The sequence below is a fragment of the Salvelinus sp. IW2-2015 genome, unplaced genomic scaffold (assembly GCF_002910315.2).
Source record: "Salvelinus sp. IW2-2015 unplaced genomic scaffold, ASM291031v2 Un_scaffold1738, whole genome shotgun sequence".
NCBI lineage: Eukaryota > Metazoa > Chordata > Actinopteri > Salmoniformes > Salmonidae > Salvelinus > Salvelinus sp. IW2-2015.
The window spans coordinates 45,812-58,860 of record NW_019943122.1 but is presented as its reverse complement, the minus strand read 5'-3'; the positions used below and the strand labels follow the sequence as shown (position 1 = coordinate 58,860).

General features: G+C 45.5%; 1 long non-coding RNA gene across 4 annotated transcripts in view; it reads left to right on the top strand.

Moving 5' to 3' along the window:
- Positions 1–1,855: 1,855 nt before the first annotated feature.
- Positions 1,856–13,049, top strand: part of LOC112071838 (uncharacterized) — a 13,323-nt gene continuing 2,129 nt past the window's right edge. Inside the window, exons 1-4 of one of the 4 annotated variants that reach the window (XR_011475976.1) lie at positions 1,856–1,942; positions 4,237–4,367; positions 11,303–11,421; positions 11,508–11,616. This is a non-coding gene — a long non-coding RNA (uncharacterized lncRNA). Of the gene's footprint in view, positions 1,943–4,236; positions 4,368–6,022; positions 6,052–8,342; positions 8,359–9,319; positions 9,364–9,473; positions 9,503–11,302; positions 11,422–11,507; positions 11,617–13,049 lie in introns of those variants that run through there. The other 3 variants (XR_011475977.1, XR_002894186.2, XR_011475978.1) reach the window with 3 other exon arrangements.

The following is a 13,049-nucleotide window of genomic DNA, read 5'->3' as shown; positions in this document are numbered from 1 at the left end:
CCGAACAGCATAGGCAAGATGCAGTAGATCCGAACAGCATAGGCAAGATGCAGTAGATCCGAACAGCATAGGCAAGATGCAGTAGATCCGAACAGCATAGGTAAGATGCAGTAGATGGTATAGAATACAGTATATACTTATGAGATGAGTAATGTACGATATGTAAACATTATTTAAAGTGATACACTCAAGTCACTGGCCACTTTAATAAAGATATGTTGGCAGCAGCCTCTCAATGTTAGTGACGGCTGTTTAACAGTCTGATGGCCTTGAGATAGAAGCTGCTTTTATTCACCACGCTGTCTGTGTGGGTGGACCATTTCAGTTTGTACGCCGAGGAACTTAACACTTTACACCTCCTCCACTACTGTCCTGTCGACAACCACAGACGTGTTACCACGCCAGCATTTCCTATACAATCCCTACACGCGGAGTCCGGGGGAACAGTCCAGCTAGTCGATTACCTATCAACTAGACTCCGTAACAGCCCTGGGCCTCCACATCCGTTTTCTTCACCTGTGGGATCGTCTGAGACCAGCCACCCAGACAGCTGATGAAACTGTGTGTTATGCACAACTGAAGAATTTCTACACAAACTGTCAGAACCCGTCTCAGGGAAGCTCATCTGAGTGCCCTTCGTCCTCACCAGAGTCTTCACCTGACTGCAGTTCAGCGTCGTAACCGACTTCAGTGGGAAAATGTTCACCTTCGATGACCACTGGCTCAACTGTACTGGTTTCAACTGTACTGGTTTCAACTGTACTGGTTTCAGCTGTACTGGTTTCAACTGTACTGGTTTCAACTGTACTGGTTTTTCAGCTGTACTGGTTTAAACTGTAGCTGGTTTCAACTGTAACTGGTTTCAACTGTAAGCTTGGTTTCAGACTGTACTTGGATTTCAACTGTACTAGGGTTTCAACTGTACTGTTGCACTTGTACTCGGCTTCTGCAAAACTGCTACACATATGGGTTCTAGCGTGTATCCGTGCGACACTGAGGACTGGATCAGTCACTGGAACGAGTAAACCAGGTTTCAATTGTATCTGGGAGTATCAGTACATTAGGCTGAGATAACTCAGGAGCAGTAACAGTTCAGAACAAAACTTGGACGTACAGCTTACGGAACTGTAACAACTACACTGTACTCAGTTGCTAAGCTCTCCAGAACTTTAAGGTCAGTTGTTCGGAAGTTCCAACGCTGCAACTTGATGGGCAGATGGTTAAACAAGTTGTCAACGTTGTGAACAGAGTGCCCATGGTGGCGGTGGGTATGGTATGAACAGGATAAACTACGGACAACGACACCAATTGCATTTTATCATTGGCAATTTGAATACACAGAGATCCTGAGGCCCATTGTCCTGCCATTCATCCGCTGCCATCACCTCATGTTTCAGCATGATAATGCACGGCCCCATGTCGCAAGGATCTGAACACAATTCCTGGAAGCTGAAAATGTCTCAGTTCTTCCATGGCCTGTATACTCACCAGACATGTCTTGGTGTGTTTGGACCATGATAGTTTGTTGGTGATGTGGACACCGAGGAACTTGAAACTCCCGACCCGCTCCATTTCAGCCCTGCCGATGTGAATGTTGGCGTGTTCCCGCCTTTGTCTTGATCACATTAGGGAGAGGTTGTTATCCTGGCACCACACTGCCAGTTCTCTGACCTCCTCCCTATAAACTGGCTCATCATTATGTGATCAACAGGTTCTGTTAGATTATAAAATATTTTTCTGCCTGTTTGGAACAGTGTAAACAAACATGAGAAGTAATACCAGTCTGTTCTAATGAGGCCTTTTATTAGCAAATCTGTGGAATTGTTTTAATCCAACATTTGACGATGTTTATAACCTGCAGGTTGTGGAGATGTACTAAAGTGGGGGAGACCTCCACCTGGACCTGCCTACAGGTCAAAAAGGAGGCACCAGAACATTCTGGGTTAGTTTCATGTTTCTGTCTCTTTTTCATATCAAATCAGAATGTCAAATAGTTGTCTCTTATGATGTCAAATTCCATCCTGTCCAATGGGTTGGTTGTGATTAGAGGGAGCACAGCTTCGACCGGAAGTGACTTTTCGTAGCGATGAGACATGGTTTCCCTAACTCGGTCCTGGGGCCCCCCCTAACTCGGTCCCGGGGGCCCCCCCTAACTCGGTCCCGGGGGCCCCCCCTAACTCGGTCCCGGGGGCCCCCCCTAACTCGGTCCCGGGGGCCCACCTGGGTGAATGTTTTGGTTTTTTGACCGTAGCGCTACACAACTGATTCAAAGTTTGATGAATTTGTTATTTGAATCAGCTGTGTAGTGCTACGACGTGCTCGGGAAACTCTAGGTTAGCAGAGCATTTTAGCTAACCCTTACCCTTTATATAACCTTAACCTAAGTCTCCTAACCCTTACACTGTTGTATAACCTTAACCTTAGTCTCCTAACCCAGTAGCTGTTTCACTCTGATAGCAAAGCTGTCATCAAGGCAAAGTGTGGCTACTTTCAAATATATCTCAAATATATTTTGATTTGTTTAACACTTTTTTTTGGTTATGATTCCATATGTGTTATTTCATAGTTTTATAGTATAATAATGCACAGCCCCATGCTGCAAGGATCTGGACACAATTCCTGGAAGATGAAAATGTCCCAGTTCTTCCATGGCCTGCACACTCACCAGACAGGTCACCCATTGAGCATGTTTGGGATGCTCTGGATCGACGTGTACAACAGTGTGTTCCAGTTCCCTCCAATATCCAGCAACTTCACACAGCCATTGAAGAGGAGTGGGACAACATTCCACAGGCCACAATCAACAGCCTGATCAACTCTATGCAAAGAGATGTGTCACGCTGCATGAGGCAAAATGGTGGTCACATCAGAGACTGACTGGTTCTCTGATCCACACCCCTACCTGTTTTTAAAGGTATCTGTGACCAACAGATGCATATCTGTATTCCCAGTCATGTGAAATCCATAGATTAGGACCGAATTAATTTATTTCAATTGACTGATTTCATTATATGAACTGTAACTCAGTAAAGTCTTTGGATGTTGTTTTTGTTGAGTGTATTTTACATTTTGGGGGGCGGGGACCCCTTGTCTCCCTCTGCCGACCCCTCGCCTTACAGTTTGGGAACCACTTTCCTAACCTGCTGCGTAAATTCTCGTAACCAGCTATGAAGAAGTCACATTCGGTCGTTGCTGTACTCCCTCTAGTCTGAACCCATGCATAGGCTATAATTAAAGTTTTACCAATATGTTATTGGGCTCATTTCTGGAGGTGGAAATTATATTTTAAATGTGGTCAACATCATTTTATTTTCATTCATTTTGGAGTAAAATGTCATTTTTTAAAGAAAATCTATTCCTGTCATAGCTGTACTCCATCTAGTCAGAAGCCTGTCAGTTGTCTCTACGGCAGGGATCCTTCACTACTTCCTGCTCTAGGGTCCCTCGCTCTGACCGCTAGTTCCTGCTCTAGGGTCCCTCGCTCTGACCGCTAGTTCCTGCTCTATGTCCTCGCTCTGACCGCTAGTTCCTGCTCTAGGGTCCTCGCTCTGACCTCTATTCCTGCTCTGACCGCTAGTTCCTGCTCTAGGGTCCCTCGCTCTGACCGCTAGTTCCTGCTCTAGGTCCCCGCTCTGACCGCTAGTCCTGCTCTAGGGTCCTCGCTCTGACGCTAGTTCCTGCTCTAGGGCCTCGCTCTGACCGCTAGTCCTGCTCTGACCGCCTAGTTCCTGCTCTAGGGTCCTCGCTCTGACCGCTAGTTCCTGCTCTAGGGTCCCTCGCTCTGACCCTAGTTCCTGCTCTTAGGTCCCTCGCTCTGACCGCTAGTTCCTGTCTAGGGTCCTCGCTCTGACCGCTAGTTCCTGCTTCGACGCTCGTCTCCTAGTCCCCGCTCTGACCGCTAGTTCCTGCTCTAGGTCCCTCGCTCTGACCGCTAGTTCCTGCTCTAGGGTCCCTCGCTCTACCGCTAGTTCCTGCTCTAGGGTCCCTCGCTCTGACCGCTAGTTCCTGCTCTAGGGCCTCGCTCTGACCGCTATTCCTGCTCTAGTCCTCGCTCTGACGCTAGTTCCTGCTATAGGTCCCTCGCTCTGATGCAGCTTCCAAATGGATCCCTATTCCCTTATAGTGCACTAGAGAATGTGGTCAAAAGTAGTGCACTATTAACGTACTAGCCATTTGGTGATAATCCTGACTGTGTCCTTGTTTTTTATTCATCTTGTTCATCTCTCTGTGTTGTAGGAGATCCCTCCGTTTGAGACGAAGGGTGTGATGAGGGCTATTCTTGAATGCTTAGACAACCACACAGCCTTCATCAGGATCAAACCAACGAAGACCTTTCATACTGCCTGTAGAGGTGGAGGTCACCTCAGGTATTAGACCAGGTTATCATACTCCTGTAGAGGTCTACCTCAGGTATTGGACCAGTTATCATACTGCTGTAGAGGTGGAGATCACCTCAGGTATTAGACCAGGTATCATACTGCCTGTAGAGGTGGAGGTCACCTCAGGTATTAGACCAGTTATCATACTGCCTGTAGAGGTGGAGATCACTCTAGGTATTAGACCAGGTTATTTCTATATACTGCCTGTAGAGGTAGATCCTCAGGTATTAGACAGGTTATCATACTGCCGTAGAGAGGTCACCTCAGGTATTAGACAGGTTATCATACTGCCTGTATGAGGTGGAGGTCACCTCAGGTATTAGACCAGTTATCATACTGCTGTAGAGGTCACCTCAGTATTAGACCATTGTTATCTATCTCTTATGGTGAGTCACCTCAGGTATTAGACCAGGTTATCATACTGCCTGTAGAGGTGGAGGTCACCTCAGGTATTAGACAGGTTATCATACTGCCTGTAGAGGTGGAGTCACCTCAGTATTGCCAGGTTATCATACTGCCTTAGAGGTGAGGTCACTGTATTAGACCAGGTTATCTACTCCTGTAGAGGTCACCTCAGGTATTAACCAGGTTATCATACTGCCTGTAGAGTGGAGTCACCTCAGGTATTAGACCAGGTTATCATACGCCTGTAGAGGTGGAGGTCACTCAGGTATTAACCAGGTTATCATACTCCTGTAGAGGTGGAGTCACCTCAGGTATTAGACCAGGTTATCATACTGCCTGTAGAGGTGAGATCACCTCAGGTATTAGACCAGGTTATCATACTGCCTGTAGGAGGTCACCTCAGGTATTAGACCAGGTTATCATACTGCCTGTAGAGGTGGAGTCACTCAGGTATTAGACCAGGTTATCATACTGCCTGTAGAGGGAGGTCACACGTATTAGACCAGGTTATCATACTCCTGTAGAGGTCACCTCAGGTATTAGACCAGGTTATCATACTGCCTGTAGAGGAGTCACCTCATGGTATTAGACCAGGTTATCATACTGCCTGTAGAGGTGGAGATCACCTCAGGTATTAGACCAGGTTATCATACTGCTGTAGAGGTGGAGGTCACCTCAGTATTAGACCAGGTTATCATACTGCCTGTAGAGGTGGAGGTCACCGCAGGTATTAGACCAGGTTATCATACTGCCTGTAGAGGTCACCTCAGGTATTAGACCAGGTTATCATACTGCCTGTAGAGGTGAGGTCACCTCAGGTATTAGACCAGGTTATCATACTCCTGTAGAGGTCACCTCAGGTATTAGACCAGGTTATCATACTGCCTGTAGAGGTGGAGGTCACCTCAGGTATTAGACCAGGTTATCATACTGCCTGTAGAGGTGGAGGTCACCTCAGGTATTAGACCAGGTTATCATACTGCCTGTAGAGTGGAGGTCACCTCAGGTATTAGACCAGTTATCATACTGCCTGTAGAGGTGGAGGTCACCTCAGGTATTAGACCAGGTTATCATACGCCTGTAGAGGTCACCTCAGGTATTAGACCAGTTATCATACTGCCTGTAGAGGTCACCTCAGGTATTAGACCAGGTTATCATACTGCCTGAGAGGTAGAGGTCACTCAGGTATTAGACCAGGTTATCATACTGCCTTAGAGGTAGAGGTCACCTCAGGTATTAAGACCAGGTTATCATACTGCCTGTAGAGGTCACCTCAGGTATTAGACCAGGTTATCATACTGCCTGTAGAGGTGGAGGTCACCTCAGGTATTAGACCAGGTTATCATACTGCCTGTAGAGGTCACCTCAGGTATTAGACCAGGTTATCATACTGCCTGTAGGAGGTCACCTCAGGTATTAGACCAGGTTATCATACTGCCTGTGAGGTGAGGTCACCTCAGGATTAGACCAGGTTATCATACTGCCTGTAGAGGTGAGGTCACCTCATATTAGACCAGTTATCATACTGCCTGTAGAGGTGAGGTCACCTCAGGTATTAGACCAGGTTATCATACTGCCTGTAGAGGTGGAGGTCACCTCAGGTATTAGACCAGGTTATCATACTGCCTGTAGGTGGAGTCACCTCAGGTATTAACCAGGTTATCATACTGCCTGTAGAGGTCACCTCAGGTATTAGACCAGGTTATCATACTGCCTGTAGAGTGGAGTCACCTCAGGTATTAGACCAGTTATCATACCCTGTAGAGGTCACCTCAGGTATTAGACCAGGTTATCATACTGCCTGTAGAGGTGGAGGTCACCTCAGGTATTAGACCAGGTTATCATACTGCCTGTAGAGGTCACCTCAGGTATTAGCCAGGTTATCATACTGCCTGTAGATGAGTCACCTCAGGTATTAGACCAGGTTATCATACTGCCTGTAGAGGTCACCTCAGGTATTAGACCAGGTTATCAACTGCCTGTAGAGGTGGAGGTCACCTCAGGTATTAGACCAGGTTATCATACTGCCTGTAGAGGTGGAGTCACCTCAGGTATTAGACCAGGTTATCATACTGCCTGTAAGGTAGAGGTCACCTCAGGTATTAGACCAGGTTATCATACTGCCTGTAGGTAGAGGTCACCTCAGTATTAGACCAGGTTATCATACTGCCTGTAGAGGTCACCTCAGGTATTAGACCAGGTTATCATACTGCCTGTAGAGGTCACCTCAGGTATTAGACCAGGTTATCATACTGCCTGTAGAGTGGAGTCACCTCAGGTATTAGACCAGGTTATCATACTGCCTGTAGAGGTGGAGTCACCTCAGGTATTAGACCAAGTTATCATACTGCCTTAGAGGTGAGATCACCTCAGGTATTAGACCAGGTTATCATACTGCCTGTAGAGGTCACCTCAGGTATTAGACCAGGTTATCATACTGCCTGTAGAGTGGAGGTCACCTCAGGTATTAGACCAGGTTATCATACTGCCTGTGAGAGGTCACCTCAGGTATTAGACCAGTTATCATACTGCCTGTAGAGGTGGAGGTCACCTCAGGTATTAGACCAGGTTATCATACTGCCTGTAGAGGTGGGTCACCTCAGGTATTAGACCAGGTATTCATACTGCCTGTAGAGGTGGAGTCACCTCAGGTATTAGACCAGGTATCAACTGCCTGTAGAGTCACCTCAGGTATTAGACCAGGTTATCATACTGCCTGTAGAGGTGGAGGTCACCTCAGGTATTAGACCAGGTTATCATACTGCCTGTAGAGGTCACCTCAGGTATTAGACCAGGTTATCATACTGCCTGTAGAGGTGAGAGTCACCTCAGGTATTAGACCAGGTTATCATACTGCCTGTAGAGGTGGAGGTCACCTCAGGTATTAGACCAGGTTATCATACTGCCTGTAGAGGTCACCTCAGGTATTAGACCAGGTTATCATACTGCCTGTAGAGGTGGAGGTCACCTCAGGTATTAGACCAGGTTATCATACTGCCTGTAGAGGTGGAGTCACCTCAGTATTAGACCAGGTTATCATACTGCCTGTAGAGGGGAGGTCACCTCAGTATTAGACCAGGTTTCATACTGCCTGTGAGGTGGAGGTCACCTCAGGTATTAGACCAGGTTATCATACTGCCTGTAGAGGTCACCTCAGGTATTAGACCAGTTTATTACTGCCTGTAGAGGTGGAGTCACCTCAGGTATTAGACCAGGTTATCATACTGCCTGTAGAGGTCACCTCAGGTATTAGACCAGGTTATCATACTGCCTGTAGAGGTGGAGGTCACCTCAGGTATTAGACCAGGTTATCATACTGCCTGTAGAGGTCACCTCAGTATTAGACCAGGTTATCATACTGCCTGTAGAGGTGAGGTCACCTCAGGTATTAGACCAGGTTATCATACTGCCTGTAGAGTGGAGGTCACCTCAGGTATTAGACCAGGTATTCATACTGCCTGTAAGTGGAGGTCACCTCAGGATTAGACCAGGTTATCATACTGCCTGTAGAGTGGAGGTACCTCAGGTATTAGACCAGGTATCATACTGCCTGTAGAGGTGGAGGTCACCTCAGGTATTAGACCAGGTTATCATACTGCCTGTAGAGGTCACCTCAGGTATTAGACCAGTTATCATACTGCCTGTAGAGGAGGTCACCTCAGGTATTAGACCAGGTTATCATACTGCCTGTAGAGTGGATCACCTCAGGTATTAGACCAGGTTATCATACTGCCTGTAGAGTGGAGTCACCTCAGGTATTAGACCAGGTTATCATACTGCCTGTAGAGGTGGAGTCACCCAGGTATTAGACCAGGTTTATCATACTGCCTGTAGAGTGGAGGTCACCTCAGGTATTAGACCAGGTTATCATACTGCCTGTAGAGGTGGATCACCTCAGGTATTAGACCAGGTTATCATACTGCCTGTAGAGGTCACCTCAGGTATTAGACCAGGTTATCTATACTGCCTGTAGAGGTGGAGTCACCTCAGGTATTAGACCAGGTTATCATACTGCCTGTAGAGGTCACCTCAGGTATTAGACCAGGTTATCATACTGCCTGTAAGGTGGAGACCTCAGGTATTAGACCAGGTTATCATACTTCCTGTAGAGTGGAGGTCACCTCAGGTATTAGACCAGGTTATCATACTGCCTGTAGAGGTGGAGGTCACCTCAGGTATTAGACCAGGTTATCATACTGCCTGTAGAGGTCACCTCAGGTATTAGACCAGGTTATCATACTGCCTGTAGAGGTGAGTCACCTCAGGTATTAGACCAGGTTATCATACTGCCTGTAGAGGTGGAGTCACCTCAGGATTAGACCAGGTTATCATACTGCCTGTAGAGGTGAGGTCACTCAGGTATTAGACCAGAGTTATCATACTGCCTGTAGAGGTGGAGGTCACCTCAGGTATTAGACCAGTTATCATACTGCCTGTTAGTCACGTATTAACCAGTTATCATACTCCTGTAGAGGTGGAGCACCTCAGGTATTAGACCAGGTTATCATACTGCCTGTAGAGGTCACCTCAGAGTTAGACCAGGTTATCATACTGCCTGTAGAGGTGGAGGTCACCTCAGGTATTAGCCAGGTTATCATACTGCCTGTAGAGTCACCTCAGGTATTAGACCAGGTTATCATACTGCCTGTAGAGGTGAGGTCACCTCAGGTATTAGACCAGGTTATCATAACTGCCTGTAGAGGTGGAGGTCACCTCAGGTATTAGACCATGTATCATACTGCCTGTAGAGTGGAGGTCACCTCAGGTATTAGACCAGGTTATCATACTGCCTGTAGAGGTCACCTCAGTATTAGACCAGGTTATCATACTGCCTGTAGAGGTGAGGTCACCTCAGTATTAGACCAGTTATCATACTGCCTTAGAGTGAGGTCACCTCAGTATTAGACCAGGTTATCATACTGCCTGTAGAGGTGGAGTCACCTCAGGTATTAGACCAGGTTATCATCTGCCTGTAGAGTGGAGGTCACCTCAGGTATTAGACCAGGTATCATACTGCCTGTAGAGGTCACCTCAGGTATTTGATTCATTATAAAACATGTCTGTCACCTGTAACCATGTGCTCCTGTGACCTGGTAACCTGTGTTGATGGCTAGGCTGGGTTGGGTGCATTGAAATGCCGCAGTCTATCTGACTACAAGGACCAATTAGAACAGAATGAAACTGAGCTGTCCGTTAAGTTCATAGTTCGGTTGTCTGGTTAAATAACCTTTTAAAGGTCTTAATGAACGATCATTTAACTAATGGTTTTAATCTCGGTCTGTTGTCTGGTTAGGACAAGGCTTAAATAATCTTTTTTAAAGGTCTTTAATGAACGATCATTATCTCATGGTTTAATCTCGTCTGTTGACTGGTTGAGGACAAGGCTTAAATAACCTTTTAAAGCACATATGTCAGAGTCAAGGCCCGCGGGCCACATCCGCCCGCGAGAAGGTTTTTTACGGCCCCTGATGATTCTTGATTTATTATTAGAACCGGCCCGCAGACCCGCAGCAAGCCGCAGCCCGCAGATCTTTTACACGCACCAATACTACATTTCCCACAATGCAACGGTGACGCACCGAGCAGTAGGCTGCTTCATTTCAATATTATTGGCACAGCAGTCGTCAGCATCACAGTAAAATAACTTTCAGATACCCATCAAAAATGCAAAACGGAAGGTGGACACTGAGAACCGGGGTTTCAAACAAGGTGGGAGTCGGAGTATATGTTCACGGAGGTAGCTGGAAAACCTGTGTGTCTTCTGTGTGGAGAAATGTGCGGTACTGAAAGAGTATAATCTGAGACGACATTATGAAACGAAACACGCGGACAAAAACAAGAATATGGACATGGAACAAAGGCTACAAAAGGCAGAGGAATTAAAACGAGGCCTCAATCTCGACAGGCTCTGTTCAAAAAAGCCTCAAATATAGGCTACTGATGGTGCCTTGAATACCGGTTTCTTTCATTTAATGTTCATGTTATGGGGATTTTTATATAAAGGAAATTTGTCTTTTGTGTCTGTTGAAAATTAAAGATTACTGACAGAGCCATAAGAAAATATTGCTTTATTTATCTGATCATATTGGAATATATTTGTTAGGTTTTCAGTAGGTTCAATTAGGTTCACTAGACTATATGCGTCATTTAAAAAAATTTCAATGAACATTCGAACAGTCCGGCCCTCGGCTTGTAGCTAAATTTTTTATTTGGCCCTCCGTCCATTTGACTTTGACACCCCTGTTTTAAAGGGTCTTTAATGAACGATCATTTCTCTAATGGTTTTAATCTCGGTCTGTTGTCTGTTTAGGGACAAGGCTTAAATAACCTTTTAAAGGGTCTTTAATGAACGATCATTTAACTAATGGTTTAATCTCGGTCTGTTGACTGGTTAGGGACAAGGCTTAAATAACCTTTTAAAGGGTCTTTAATGAACGATCATTTCTCTAATGGTTTAATCTCGGTCTGTTGACAACGTGTGGTTGATGCGTTCTTTCTGTATGGTCTCTTCCCTCTAGCCCCTGGTATCTACTCCTCCACAGAGATGCTAGACTTCGGTACGCTACGGTCACAAGATCGGCCGAAACAGTTGAACTTACATCTACTGAATTCGGGAACGAAAGATGTTTTAATCACGGTGAGTTGCTTGGTATTTCCTCCTCTTGGTATTTTCTGTTGACTCCGTTCTGACGTCCTGTTGAAGCTGTATTTTGTTTTTTCCAGAGTATACGGACGACGCCATCCAACGAAGCGGTTACGATCAATTTCAAAGCAATCACACTAAAAGCAGGAGAGAGTAGATATACCAAAGTTGCAAGTATTCGTTTTGATGGTAAGTCTTGGGATCTTTTGAAATGTTAAATCACTTGAATTGAGATACCTGAAATATTAACCCCGGAGCCAAAACCAAAACCATTTTTATTGCTAACCTTTTATTAAACTCAATGACTAGAAATAACATTACGTTGTTAGGTGTTTAACATTTCAGTTGGTGTCTTAGAAGAAAAGCTATTTAATAAATGTCTTTAAATCAGTGGTATTCACAGTTCTTCAGCGGGTGTACTGAGTGTATAAAACATTAGGACCACTTGTTATTTCCACGACATAGTCCAGGGATGGGCGACATTGATGGGGGTGGGGGGGGGCACAAAAAAAACTCAGAAGTGCCGCAGTTAATTTCGTGCTGTAGGGGGGGGTGTAGAGAAAATGTTTGTTTTTAAAGCTACACTGAACAAAAATATAAAGGCAACATGTACAGTGTTGGTCCCATGTTTCATGCTGAAAGAAAAGGTCCCAGAAATACACACAAAAACCTTATTTCTCTAAAATGTTTTTTTTTTTTACATTCCTGTTAGTGAGCATTTCTCCTCTGCCAAGATAATCCATCCACCTGACAGGTGTGGCATATCAAGAAGCCGATTTAAATTATCATTACGCAGGTGCACCTTGTGCTGGGGGCAATAAAATGCCGCTCTACAATGTGCAGTTTTGTCACACAACACAATGCCACAGATGTTTTGAGGGAGTGTGCGATTTGGTATTCTGACTGCAGGAATGTCCAACAGAGCTGTTGCCAGAGAATTCAATGTTCATTTCTCTACTGTAAGCGTAATTCTAGAGAATTTGTATGGCGTCATGTGGGTGAGCGGTTTGCTGATGTCAACATTGTGAACAGAGTGCCCCATGCTGGCGGTGGGGTTATGGTGTGGGCAGGTATAACCTACGGACTATGAACAAAATTGCATTTTATCGATGGCAATTTGAATGCACAGAGATACCGTGATGAGATCCTGAGGCCCATTTTCGTGCCATTCATTCGCTGCCATCACCTCATGTTTCAGCATGATAATGCACGGCCCCAATGTCACAAGGATCTGGACACAATTCTGGACATGTACGACACCCCGTTCCAGTTCCCTCCAATATCCACCAACTTCACACAGTCATTGAAGAGGAATGGGACAACATTCCACAGGCCACAATCAACAGCCTGATCAACTCTATGCAAAGGAGATGTGTCACGCTGCATGAGGCAAATGGTGGTCACACCAGATACTGACTGGTTTTCTGATCCACACCCCTACCTGTTTTAAAAGGTATCTGTGACTAACAGATGCATATCTGTATTCCCAGTCATGTGAAATCCATAGATTAGGGGCTAATTAATTTATATCAATTGACTGATTTCCTGTAACTACTGTAATTCAGTAAAATGTTTGAAATTGTAGCATGTTGTGTTTTATATTTTTCGTTCCGTGTGTATTA